This window comes from Apodemus sylvaticus, chromosome 2 (assembly GCF_947179515.1).
Source record: "Apodemus sylvaticus chromosome 2, mApoSyl1.1, whole genome shotgun sequence".
Lineage (NCBI taxonomy): Eukaryota > Metazoa > Chordata > Mammalia > Rodentia > Muridae > Apodemus > Apodemus sylvaticus.
Window position 1 is genome coordinate 32,301,068 of NC_067473.1, and position 14,606 is coordinate 32,315,673.

Sequence of the window (14,606 nt, forward strand, 5' to 3'; positions counted from 1 at the left end):
CAGCTCAGAATCGTTGACGGTCTCATAGATCTGTAGATGGCACATAACAAATCCCCCTTTGTTAGAACGATAAGTGAACCAAAGCAAGAAATCATTAGGTATTTATGATTGGGATTTTCCAGAAGCAGTGTATTTGTTATGTTTAGCATAGCTATGACCACATGCCTGACAAATAGCTGAAGAGAGGAAGGATTTCTTTGAGCTCATGTTTACGGGGCACACAGACCAGCAAGGTAGGAGCAGCTTGCTCTGTGAAGGAAGGATTGTAGTCAGTGTGACACCATGTCAGCAGCCTGGAAGCAGACAGCTAGATGCCAGAACCTGCCAAGCTGTAAGGCATGCAGTGTCCCAACTGCTCAGTTCTCTCAGCTAAGTCTTAGGGCTAAAACCTCCCGAAACAGTTCCAGCAGCTGAGGCCAATATTCAGATGGATGGGCCTGCGAGACACAAAGGAGTAGAATTTCAAAACTTGCAGGTTTCTGGCCTGGATAAAAGCTGTGTTCTGTGTTCATGCAGCTAAGAATGACACGTACCCGACCAGTCCTCTAAACGGGGTGTTTGGGGTCCGTCTGAGGTAGTTTCCATCTTTTTCGGGTTGTTTTCCTCTGCCAATAATGACTGTGGGATGTAATGAGTGTGTTTTGGCGCTGTGGATCGCACTTCCCACTGTCCCCGATGTGCGTTCTTGGTTGTGTATTCTCCTGTCCCAGAACTTTTTAATCCTATCTAACTGGCCGGCTTTTTCATGTGTTTTTCTTTAGGCACATGCTAGCCCACGTCTGGCGCTCTCTTCCATGCCCCTGTTCTAACCTGTGCTCCCCTCTGCACGATTCTGCACAGTTGTTTTTTTTGTTGTTGTTGTTTGTGTGTGTGTGTGTGTGTGTGTGTAAAACGGATCCTCACCCACGTTTTCCATGCTTGATGTGATACCTTACACCTACACTGTGCGTGTGCTCAGCAAGTGTGTTAAACGAGTGAACGAATCTGTCACAAATTTACAAAGAGGACGAGGTCTGCATGCTATCTGTATCAGAATTTGCCTAGGAGTCTGTTAGAAGCCGTGGGCAGCTAATTTATCTAATATTCTCCACAGCATCCCAGACTTCCATTTTGTTGATTAACTGTATCAACATTGATATAATAAAAATGCATTGTGTTTCTCAGACCTTTCAGATGGCATTTTAAACTTTGATGAATGCATTACTATGAGGCTGTGTTATTTTCTTTTTGCATTTTATTTTTTAGCTTCCTTTAATGTCTACCTGTAACTTCTGTTTTCTTGTGAATCAACATCAATTACGGCTAATTAAGTCACACTTAATTAGCTTGTTTTAATTCATGTAGTTCTGTAGATTCAAGTATAGCATAAAGTGGAAGGCCTGATGCTTTGGTGGGCTGTGACAGTCTTGTTTTTTTCCCTGTAACCAAACCTTACTGAAGGAACTGGAAATAGTGTGTTATGTAGCTGGTTTAGAGGATGCTCACATTTGGCTCTGGAAGAGGGTTACCTACCTAAAGAAAGAACTCACTCTCTCACTCAACACAGACTTTTTTTTTTATTCGATATAATTTATTTACATTTCAAATGATTTCCCTTTTCTAGCCCCCCCACTCCCCGAAAGTCCCATAAGCCCCCTTCTCTTCCCCTGTCCTCCCACCCACCCCTTCCCACTTCCCCGTTCTGGTTTTGCTGAATACTGTTTCACTGAGTCTTTCCAGAACCAGGGGCCACTCCTCCTTTCTTCTTGTACCTCATTTGATGTGTGGATTATGTTTTGGGTATTCCAGTTTTCTAGGTTAATATCCACTTATTAGTGAGTGCATACCATGATTCACCTTTTGAGTCTGGGTTACCTCACTTAGTATGATATTCTCTAGCTCCATCAATTTGCCTAAGAATTTCATGAATTCATTGTTTCTAATGGCTGAATAGTACTCCATTGTGTAGATATACCACATTTTTTGCATCCACTCTTCTGTTGAGGGATACCTGGGTTCTTTCCAGCATCTGGCAATTATAAATAGGGCTGCTATGAACATATTAGAACATGTATCCTTATTACATGGTGGGGAGTCTTCTGGGTATATGCCCAGGAGTGGTATAGCAGGATCTTCTGGAAGTGAGGTGCCCAGTTTTCGGAGGAACCGCCAGACTGCTTTCCAGAGTGGTTGTACCAATTTGCAACCCCACCAGCAGTGGAGGAGTGTTCCTCTTTCTCCACATCCTCGCCAACACCTGCTGTCTCCTGAATTTTTAATCTTAGCCATTCTGACTGGTGTAAGATGAAATCTTAGGGTTGTTTTGATTTGCATTTCCCTAATGACTAATGAAGTTGAGCATTTTTTAAGATGCTTCTCCGCCATCCCAAGTTCTTCAGGTGAGAATTCTTTGTTTAACTCTGTACCCCATTTTTTAATAGGGTTGTTTGGTTTTCTGGAGTCTAACTTCTTGAGTTCTTTATATATATTGGATATTAGCCCTCTATCTGATGTAGGATTGGTGAAGATCTTTTCCCAATTTGTTGGTTGCCGATTTGTCCTCTTGATGGTGTCCTTTGCCTTACAGAAACTTTGTAATTTTATGAGGTCCCATTTGTCAATTCTTGCTCTTAGAGCATACGCTATTGGTGTTCTGTTCAGAAACTTTCTCCCTGTACCGATGTCCTCAAGGGTCTTCCCCAGTTTCTTTTCTATTAGCTTCAGAGTGTCTGGCTTTATGTGGAGGTCCTTGATCCATTTGGATTTGAGCTTAGTACAAGGAGACATGGATGGATCAATTCGCATTCTTCTGCATGCTGACCTCCAGTTGAACCAGCACCATTTGTTGAAAAGGCTATCTTTTTTCCATTGGATGTTTTCAGCCTCTTTGTCAAGGATCAAGTGGCCATAGGTGTGTGGGTTCATTTCTGGATCTTCATTCCTGTTCCATTGATCCTCCTGCCGTCACTGTACCAATACCATGCAGTTTTTAACACTATTGCTCTGTAGTATTGCTTGAGGTCAGGGATGCTGATTCCCCCAGATTTCCTTTTGTTGCTGAGAATAGTTTTAGCTATCCTGGGTTTTTTGTTGTTCCAGATGAATTTGATAATTGCTCTTTCTAACTCTGTGAAGAATTGAGTTGGGATTTTGATGGGTATTGCATTGAATCTGTATAGTGCTTTAGGCAAAATGGCCATTTTAACTATATTGATTCTACCGATCCATGAGCATGGGAGGTTTTCCCATTTTTTGAGGTCTTCTTCCATTTCCTTCTTCAGAGTCTTGAAGTTCTTGTCATACAGATCTTTCACATGTTTGGTAAGAGTCACCCCAAGATACTTTATACTGTTTGTGGCTATTGTGAAGGGGGTCATTTCCCTAATTTCTTTCTCATCAACACAGACTTTTAAATATGCTTTTCACAGTCATTTCACAGATAGTTTACTCTATGAATCCAACCTTTTCATTCTTTCTTTTTTTTTTCAATTTTAAACTCCAGATTTTATTCCCTTCCCAGTCTACCCTCAGACTGTTCCATATCCCATACCTCTTCCCCAACCCCATCTCCAAGAGGATGTCCCCATCCCCCACCCCACCAGATCTCTAAACTCCCTGGAGCCCCCAGTCTCTTGAGGGTTAGGTGCATCTTCTCTGACTAAACACAGACCCCGCAGTCCTCTGCTGTATATGTGTTGGGGGTCTCATATCAGCTGGTGTGTGCTGCCTGGTTAGTGTTCCAGTATCTGAGAGATGTCAGGGGTCCAGAGACTGCTGGTCTTCCTACAGGGTCCTTTATTGAGTGACTGTGACCTTGTACTACACCAGTAAACTGATATCTAACTAGCATGGTCATTGTGTTAGCTCTTTGTACCTCTAAGGTCCCGATTGTCATACAGCCTCCCTTTCCCTAGATATAAGGGTGCACACACATTATAGCAGCCAATCTTTTAAAAGCTTCATTTAGTCCATAAAAGAAAATGGGGTTCAGGGGAACCCTCTTACACTTGCTTAACAAAACTCTTCTCTGTAATCTGAATAGCAAGTTGCAGTCATGTTATAACATCAATAAGTCATGGTATCTTAATCTTGTGTTCTTCCTGTCCTTGAGTAAAATATTATGCTAAATGAATATCCGTATCAGCTGTTTCGTAACTGAAGGGCTGTCTCCTGAAACTCTCCCTTCCCGCCTGAGTTTATCACCAGAGCCACTTTAAATGCTTCAGGCTCCACACTTGCCACTGCTCTGCTAGCAGAGAAAAGCTATGCAAGCAAAACTGTCCTTAGGCAAAGCAGTTGCCTTTGGGACAAGTTATTTTCAGTGAAGCTTTTGAGGGGTGGGGATTGTGGGCTAGACAGGTGTTTTCTTTCGTGTGGATGCCGATAAAGGCCTAGCTGCGGTGTAGCCTGTCACCACCCTAAGACGGGAACCTCAAGGCCTGTTTCTGCTCACTGACACATGCCCTCTCCTCCGGCCTGGAGTGTGCTTTGTTGAGCTTGTTCAAGTACAAAGAGCCAGAAAGGTAGCATGCACTTGACACGATGAAAAGTACAGAAGATGATGTCCCCGTCCTGAGCACTTGTCATTCCAGAACGTGAAATTGCCGACAGCACTAATGACACCATCTTGACCACCAAGACAGCCATGTGACCATGAATTCCCCTGACAGTTTGATGCCTGAGGACCATGAGAAGGCTTGGAGAGTAAGGTGTGATTATTCAGAGACTCCCAAACTACATTGCTTAGGCTGTTTATTTATTGAGGAGAAAACAAATCGGCCTTGCCTAGAGGGCTTGTTTTGAAATGCAACAAGACATGACCAGAATGGTTAGGTGGTGGGGGAGACTTCATTGAACAGCTTAGACATCTAGAAATGTTATGTGATTTTTGGGTACTAGTCTAGGATGACTTCCCTGCACCCTATTTCCTTTGTGACACAACTCATAACTGAGTCTGGTGTTCCAAGGACCAGGAGGTACCAGTGTCATGAGCATCCTGAGTAAACCCCCACCTCCATCTCCATTTTGGTTGCACACTGTCCCACTGTCTGTGGCATTTCTGTTCTGCCTGAGCACATCAGATGCTCTCTAGGAAGAGTGGCATTTGCCTACTATGTCAGAAGCCCATAGCATCTTGGTATTCTCAGTTTCTACTACTTGTTTCCTGATAATATGACATAGTAAGATCCAACTCTGATTATTAATGGTAAGATTCATAGGGGAAAGCTGATAATTATAATACAGCATACTACAGTGACCACCTGACTTGCAGGAGGCATTCCAGCTGATGGATCTCAGATGACTTTCACTAGCGTGAATGAAATGTCTTCAGAGTAAAAGTTTTGTTCTGATAGTAGTAGGGGCCATCAACATTTCCCCACTTCTTTCCACTCTGTGTTTAAATGCGTTGGGGGGGGGGGGTGCATGTTATATCTTCCTCACATGAGAGCCTCTCCTCAAAGCTAGGTCTTTACCAGCTAAGGATGGTCTGTGGTGCTCCTGCACTCTGTACATTTGCTTACTGTAACTCTTTGCTAGCCACAGTAATTGAAAGTACATTTCATCCCACAAAACATGAACACTCTTGGTAGTACCCGTCACGACAGTGCGTGGAGCTTGTCTTTTGAGCACAGGATACACGAGAGCATGCATGATTGATAACCAGGTCAAAACAATTGGTCTCCCTGTGGCTTGAGGCTCTTTGATCCAGAGATCTTCCTATCTGCCTTCCCACGACTAGGGATGGAACTCAGGCGCTCATGCTCCACAGCTCAGCAGTCACTTTACTGACTCTGTAGCCCAGAAATGGTTAAGTGCCCCCTTCCTTGTTTGTCAGTTCTACAAGTTTAATTATGCACCACTCCAGCTCAGGTTAGATGCATGTTGTTTCTACCATAGAAAACACTTAATAAGTTCTGTATGAATGGCAGACGGATATATGAATAGATGGATAATTGAAGTAGGGCTGTGGCTGTCTGTTATCCTTGCAAACAGCCACCAACTTTAAGATTATTGTTTTCTTGGGATTATACAGTCGTTTCTAATGATGGTTTTATACCAGGATACCCACATCCCAATCGGTTCCCCCTTGGAATAAAAGAAAGTTTACAAAGATGGATGTGGTGGGTTGATATTTAATGACAGATTCTGATTTTAGCTTACAGTTAGGAACTCTTTTCCAATGTGAGGCACAGTTCTAAGTGCTTTCCATGCAGTATCTTTTGAAAACTTATTATGTGTCAAAGTTAGAAAGGATATGAGGGCAACCTAGTGCAATATTCCTTCACCTCACTGACCACAGAGTTATTGTGGTTGATCTGATGAGAGAGATGGCTTCTTCCTCCCATCACCTTTCCCAGTAGAGGAGGACTCTTGGTAGGTAAACAGTAAGCAAGCAGCAGCACTCCCCTGACAGAACTTCCCCAAAGCTCTCACGGTCCAAAAGGGCAAAGCAGTTCCTCTTTGTCAACCAGCAAATGAGCATGTAGAATTTGGTGTGAGCCTAGAATGGGATATTGATAACCACAAAAGGATAAAGTTCTTATTCGTGCTATAAATGGATAAATCATATAACGTAAGAAAAATAAATAAAATCAGTCGGGCACAAAAGCACAAATACTGTTCCACTTACATGAAATAGGTAAGAAAATTCAGAGAGCTGGCAAGTAGATTAGAAATTATGAGGGATGTAAGTAGGAACAAAGGAGAGTAGAAGGTTGTAGGAGGTGACAATGGCATAGTTGGTTGCCCAAAGACAGTGTAAATATGACTATATAATTATATTGAATTGTATATTTACAATTATTAAAATAGTAGGTTTTATATTAGTTATACTACATACTAGTTAGTTTTGCTACAATTTTTTTAATGGCTCTGGTATTACTCTAATTCTGAATTTGTATATGTGTAGATGTTTGGAAAAACAAGAGTCTTATGTTCAATACAATGAGGAGTCTAGGTATCATAGCTTTGGTCAGATCTATAATCTTCATGGGTCTCTTGGCTTTCCTCAAAATGACATCAGAAAAAAATGCCTACTGTACCTCTCTCTGCGCTGTCTACCTTTAAGGGAGAGGAGAAAGTAGTGACACCAGCTACCATTGTTAATTTCTCTCTTAATTCTACCTATATCGTGTCTGGGCATGCCTGTGCATTGGCATATCACAGGGAAGGGTCACCCGCAGAAAGGCACTCTGCTTTCCCAATGTGTTCAGGGAGAGCTGCAGGAAGATATAGTTAAAAATATCTACTAAGATAGTAAGAGGGTATGGGACGCTTGCCCCTAAACAGAGCATCTGATTCACACCTAGGTTCAACAATCATCATGGAAGATGGGACGCGCCAGAGGCTAGGGAGGATCTCTGTGAAACACGTCCTGATGTGGCAGCCCATTTAAATACATGAACTAGAAATGGCTGTGGCTCATGCATAAGACGTGTGAAATCAGGCTAGTCAGAATACCAGAACAGAGGAAAGAATTCTAAGTTCCACCCCTAGCTGAGAGACTGGTAGCATTTGGTGAGTGCTGGAGAGGAGAGTCAGTTTTCAGCAGGGATATGGTCCTGTGTAGGCTGTTCATTATACCCAGGCATATATTGGCATATAATTGAACTCTGGTTAATACAAGAGTGCATGAAGTTGGAAGGGGGTGTGGTGGAAGAGATCTGGGAGGAATTAGTGGGTGGACTGAGATCTGAATTTTGTCAAGATACACTGTATATATGTATGAAACCCTTAAAGAATAAATTTAAAACATTTTTTAATGTCTGCTTAGAATGAGCACATCTGGAAAATTCTCCAAAAAAAGAGCTTAGGCCAGAGTTTCTCAGTCTGGGAGTTAGCATTTTGAATGAGGTAAGGCTTTGTCTTCATGAGCTCTCCTGGGCCCACTCTTTATGGTTAGCACCATCCCTAGACTGTACCCACTGTGTGCCAGCAGCCACCACACACCCTTCTGGTTATGACAATCAAAAATTCTATCAGCCAAATGGCTCTAGGGAGAGAGGTACACCTCCAATTGAGAAACAGGATTGGGTTACCTGTGGGTTTCAGAGCATCTTCTCTTAGCCATTTTCTGGCTAGCATGGGCTGTTGAACATAGTCTTATAGCCAAGACCATGAGCCACAGGTAACTGAACTAAATTATCACTGATTATGAGACATCCATAGGATACCAAGCTAAGTGTATTAGTCTAGGTTCTATAGAGGAACAGAACCCAAATAATGAAGATAGATGGTAGGTAGGTAAGTAGATAGATAGATAGATAGATAGATAGATAGATAGATAGATAGTGGGTTTATTAGGTTGCCTTAGATGATAGAGATGATGTTGGTCTGGAGAGTCCAACAGCAGCTGTTTTCATAGCAGAAAGACCACAAATCTTGTTACTTATCAGTCCAGCAAGTTGGCTACCCCAATATTTCCAGTCTGGCACTGGGGACCCAGAGGATTCCTGGAGAGCCACTGGTCTTCAGTCAACATTAAACACCTAATGCTGGGCCAGTCAAGGAAAGGGAAGCAGCCAAAAGCAAATCTTCCTTCTTCCACTTTTCTGGAAGATACTAAAAGATGACTGGTCTATCTCTGGAACACGCTGCCACCTTTAGGGTGGACCTTCCCATTTCAGATAGTCATATAAAGCCACGGTGGCTTGCCTTTTAGTTGATTCCAGATCCAGTCAAGTTGACAACCAAGATCAGTTAAGACTGACTGTGTGTTTTCCCTGAGTGCTTAGTATTTAGCCTTAGCCCTTTGTAGTTCAGTGAGACCTGCGGATATGTGATGACAGAGCAAGAGAGGAAGAGCTGTACCTCAAGCACCTCAGCTCTTGACAGAGTGAAAGACTAATGGGCTGTGTCTCTAAATAATATTCCCACTACACAAGACATGTCCCACAGCATCTAATGTTTATCATAACAGGTTTCAATACTATGTTACTTAGGAAAGGGAAGACATTCTGAAACATACCTTAGTAGGCCATTTTACTGTTGTAGAAATGCCAGTGTACTTCCATAAACCCAGGTGGTCCAGCCTGTTGCTCTTAGGTTATGAACCTGCTGAGCTGGTACTGCTGAATACTGCAGGCAACTGTAACACAATGGTGAGTGTTAACATATCTAAACATTCTGAGCACCAAAAAGTGTTGCAGGATATTTGATCACACTATGAACCTCTGAGATTGTGTTATTTACTGAAGAAGAGGAGGAGGAGGAAGAGGAGGAGAAGGAGAAGAAGAAGAAGAAGAAGAAGAAGAAGAAGAAGAAGAAGAAGAAGAAGAAGAAGAAGAAGAAGAAGAAGAAGAAGAAGAGATGATGATAATGATGATGATGATGATGATGATGATGATGATGATGATGATGATTTTCTAGTTGTGGGGAGTTTCAGTCCTTAGCACACACCTTTAATCCCCCTGGCTGAAATACTGACATGCCCTTAGTACCCATCTTTAATCCCAAGCAATGAAGGTAAACTTAGTTTGTAGAAGGATGCAGCCATATTTGAAAATGACATCTAATTGAGGGACAGACAAAGTGTCGATTCAGTGAAAGATTTGACAGAATAGGATATGCTCAACTCTCATGAGAAGAGAGAGGAAAGGAAATCTACTTAAAGGGGCAGTGTAAACAAAAGAAGGAAGTAGGCAGTTTTTACCAGGACAGTTATAGAGAGACAGGTTGCAGAGAGAACAGTCTAGACACAGTTGAAGTCAGAAGGAGCCAGAGAATGAGAAAGAGCCAGAAAATTAGGATATATTGCCTAGCAGAGCAATTCAGGAGAGAAGCCTCAGAGACAATTATATCAGGCAAATAAAAGTTACTTTTACAAAAAGGGTACAGTAAAAGTAGGCCATCAGAAACATCTTTCTCAAAAGGAAACAAACCAAAAGGACACAGCCTCGTGGAGCACCTACCACACTGGTTCAGGCCTGCAAGTTGTGGCAGATGTGCCACTGAATGGCAAGACGTGGCCTGGAAGACGAGGGAGGCCTAGCTGCTCTGCTGTGCACCTGAAAAGCAGTGCACACGTAGGGCACACCAAATTTATTTTAAAATAATCCATAATAAATGAGCCTTAGCTCTTTATGGCTTCTGTACTTTATAAACCTAAACAATGTGTCCTGCCCCTCAGAAGGTTTTCAAGGAATCGAAGTCTGTTTCTAGAATCCTTCCTGCAGGACTTGCCTATGACCATTTTACAGTTAACTTTTAGACACTCTAAAATAATGATCAAAAATACAATGTGGTAAACATGCAAACTAGCAGCAGCTGTGTGCCACCAAGTCTTACGTTGTGTGTCCGTGTGTGTGCCCTGCTTTTGTATGGCTGGCAGCACACTGGGCTGTTTGCACCAGCACTGCCACCGGCCTGCATGGCACTTCAGTGTCACTGGGCAGCAGGAAACTTCCAGCTCCCTTACAATGGCGCCACTGTGACATATGTGCTTGTTGTTGACTCCAATGCTATGTAGTGCAAGGCTCTTATTGGGGAGGGAGTGGTAATGAAAGCCAAGGAGCACTTCTGTACCTTAAGGCGCTCTGTAGAACAGGACTATGTCAGAGAAAGAAGAAACTTTTTTTTTCTCTTGAAATGAGATGACATGGGAATTGTGTGGTAGGAAAAGTGAGTGGTTTTTGAGTCTGCTGGTGGTCTTCAGTGGACATGTCCTGCTGGCTTTTGTTCAGTCACTAACCAACTCAGTCTGTTTACTCTTATTCTCTCCACAAATAAAACACATTGTTCGTGTCTCATCAGTCTTTCAAAAGCTGTCTTCAACAAAAGAGCCACGCATTTTTATATCAAAAGGTAAGCTCTCTAAATTTTCCTTTAGGAAACAAAGCCGACTAGAAATACAGCATTCAAATCACAGAGTAGGATGCATTCCAAGAAAAATAACTGTAAAGTTATTTTTAAATCCACGAGGATTTCCTGCATGCATACAAGATGCTTTGAAAATACTTACCCTCCCTCTCCTCCTCATAACTCCTTCAGAATTATAAGAATTGATAGATCTACACTCAGTTCCTTGACTTTTTACAAACTGTGTAATCTTGTGGGGACCAAAGTTTCTAATCTTTGAAATAAAGATAACGTTCACTTTATAGTATTGAGGTGATAATTAAAGAAGATACTGTTTTCAATGATTTAACAAAGAGCAGAACACTGAGTAAGGGTAACACATGGGGGCTACTGGCAATCACGGCTGAAAATGCTATTTAATACAACTTCATTCTGATTTCAAGCCGTCAGTATATAAAGAAATGGTTCATATCCATGTGATCTGAAAGGTGCCACTTCCATCAGACGTTGCCCTAGGTGAATAGGTTAGGATTCACTGGATTTGTTCTAAACCAGGCCATGGTTCTTATAAAGCACAAGATGCCAACATTCCATCTAAAAGAGAGACAGACTGGACCTGTCCCTGATATCTCTTCACAAAGTTAATATTGCCCACAACTTATAGTAAACCCCTTAATACCTGTTCATCAGAATCTTCCTTGGGAAGATGGTTCTTGCCTTTTTTTCCCCCGCCGTGTTGGGTCATTTGAAGAGATCAAATCTATTCATTATTTAATACCTATTTTGTATACTATAGACTATGATAGAGTTCATATCCATACAGAGTGGGTATACCAATTAGTTACTTTCCTCTTTGGTACAACCAAAGACCTCATGAAAGCAACTTAAGGGAGGAGGAGTTTGTTTTGGCTCCCAGTTCCAAGGTACAGTTACCATGGCAGCAGACATGACTGCAAGCCCTTGGGGTGGCTGGTCACGGTGAGTCTTCCCATGAAGAAGAGATGCACACAACTGTTCTGATCCGCACTGCTATTCTGCTCACAGTTTCTTTCCCTAATTCAGTCCAGGACTGCAGTCCATAGGGTGGTGCCAGCCATTTCTGAGTCTTCCCAACTCACTTAACTTGGTCTAGAAACCCCCTCACAGGCATGCCCGGAAACTTGTCTTCTAAGTCACTCTAGAGCCTACAAATTTGAATGCATTAACCATCTCAGTGAACATCTGTTCATTTTGTCAACTGACCACAGTATCCTCTTATTAGAAATTCTTTGTTTGGCTCAATATATATTGCAAACACTAGGGGAAGAAAAAGTCCACCACTTTGGTCATATTCCAAAGCTCAGCAACATAAAATATAACTTAGATGTTATGCTGGTTGATGTCCTTCAAAGAATAGTGTTCATTGTTGCCTGGGTATCTCAAGTGGGTAGTTTGAAATAAGAATTGATTATACTCCTGGGCACATGAGGCAATTGTCAACTGGTTTTAGATAAATTATTCAGAGACAAGTTGGTTAATATTGTGGGTTAGACAGAGATAGACACTAGATCATTTTTTGAGAGTGAATATTATCTTTAGTTTTTTTCTCTTGAGAATGGCTCTACTGTTTAGTTAAAATTTCTTTGAGGCACTAAAACTGTAGTTAGGGATGGGGATGGGGATGGGGAATATATGATTCTGTATTTTATGTTTCTGACACTTTTTCAAACTCTTAAAATATATGTGAGGTAGTAATGTTAAGGAGGCACAGGACAATTATCCATAGCTTTATTTTATATTTCTGACTTAAATATATCTGGCTGTCATCACTTCCTTAGTGATGGCTGTGGTTTAAAAAAAAAAATCACTACAGCAATTTGCTAAAATCACTACAGCAATTTGCTACGAAGAAGCAGTTCTAAACTAAATGTTGGCCTAGGTACTGCTAACAATTCAAACACATGAAGAATTGTGAGAGCATTTTACAAAATGTTCATAACTAAGCATGAGATTTTTTATCTTCTCTGCCACTGTACCAAATCCCACCCTGGTTTGGATGTTGCACAGAAATAAGGATTTGACTTGCAGCTATTGGATATCTCGATGTCCTTTACCCATCCTCTCAGAAACATATATTCACAAACATAAATCTACTCAAACAGTTTTCTTCCCATCAACTAAACTCATCTGTGTGTCCTCCCGCTCCTTACCTGCAATAGTATTGGCTTTATCATATGTCAGCTTTGTTTAACTGTAGGAATGGAATTGTCTGAATATAAAGGTAAAAGCACTGAAGTTGTGAAGTGCCAGACTAAAGCTCTCCTGCCAACAATAAATCCCCCTTTCAGCCCTCCTGCATGCCACATCGATTTAATAGCCCGACCAGCCTCCCTGCACACCACATTGCTCATTTATTAGCTCAGCTAGCTACCTACCCTCCATCCTTTACGGGAAGCTGTTAATTATGGTTTCCCGGGTTTGGCGTGGTTGTGTTCAAGTGTTCCTTTCACTTTGAAATATCTGGTTCATTTTGTTCTCTGTATTTCTCCTCTTCGCTCTAAGGCATGATGACGTAGTTGAGTCACTGATGTAGTTGAGGAAAAACGGTCCCAAACTAAAAGTGTTCTAAGACTTAATTCCTTTAGAGTAAGGGTTAAAACTTGTTGTCTACCTTATCTGTCTTTTTGGGGTATGGGGTAGGTAGTAAAATATAAATATGAACTTATACCCACGGTGTATAGTAGCCTGACTGGCCTACAATTCACTATATAGAAAAGGCTGACCTAGAATTTGTAAGAATACTCCTGCCTCTGTCTCCCAGGGGCTGGGATTAGAAACCTATACCACCCCACCCAGTTTATGGTGTATTTTATCACCAGAGTAATTTAATGACTTGTTGCTGTCCTCGACACACCTTGCAAAGGCATGTTAAACTTCTCCCTGTAATCTGTCCCTCTGAAGCAGCAAATTCCCCACAGGGTTGCCTGATTAGGGCTGAGGAAGCTAGAGTCGAGTTGAGTGTTTCCCAGCTTGGAATGTGCTTCCTTCCAGAGGCTGCCTTGTGTGCAGAGCAGGCTAAGAGGAGCTTGGACAGCCAAGCTCAGAACTGGAAGTCTGTCTGGGCTGGCTGGGCAGGGAGCAGTGAGAGGTCAAAGCTCTGGTTGATTTCATGCTCCTCTGGTGTGCCCCGCAGACTGTAGCCTCCACCCAGAGATGCTCTGGCAAGAGTGGGAGGCAGCTGGACAGATCAAGAAAGGCCTTTTGTCCCTGCTCTTCTATAGCAGGCCTTATTTGGAGCAACAGATGCAAATGGTCAGGCTTGACTTCCATCTAGTGCAGAATGGGTTTAATATCCCGACACTCAGCCTCCAGTTTGAAAGCTTTGTGTAATTATTTGGGAGTTTTAGGAGTGTGTAGAACTTTGTTGTTTTCGTTCGGCTTTTGGGGGTTTTTGTTTTTGTGGGGTTTTTTTTTGTTTGTTTGTTTTTTTTGCTTTGTTTTGTTTTAGAAGCTTTAAGGAGAAATCTATACTTCCTCCTTCAAAGACCACTTAACTTTCATTTTAATGCATAGTACTAAATACCTCCATCTCTACTTCCCTCAGTCTCTTCTTTCTTCTTTAAATAAAGATTACCACTAAGAATGTTAACAAGGAAGTACCTGAGAGATAGCTTAGCCCAGCAGCAAGAGGACCAGATTACGATCCTCAGAACCCAAATTTTCAAAGCCAAGTATGGTAGTACACACTTGTAACCTCAGCTTTGGGCATGGCTCTGGGACTTGCTGGTGCGAGAGCCTAGGTCACTCAGAAAGCTCCAGGCCAGCAAGAAACCTGTTTCAAAAACAAGGTA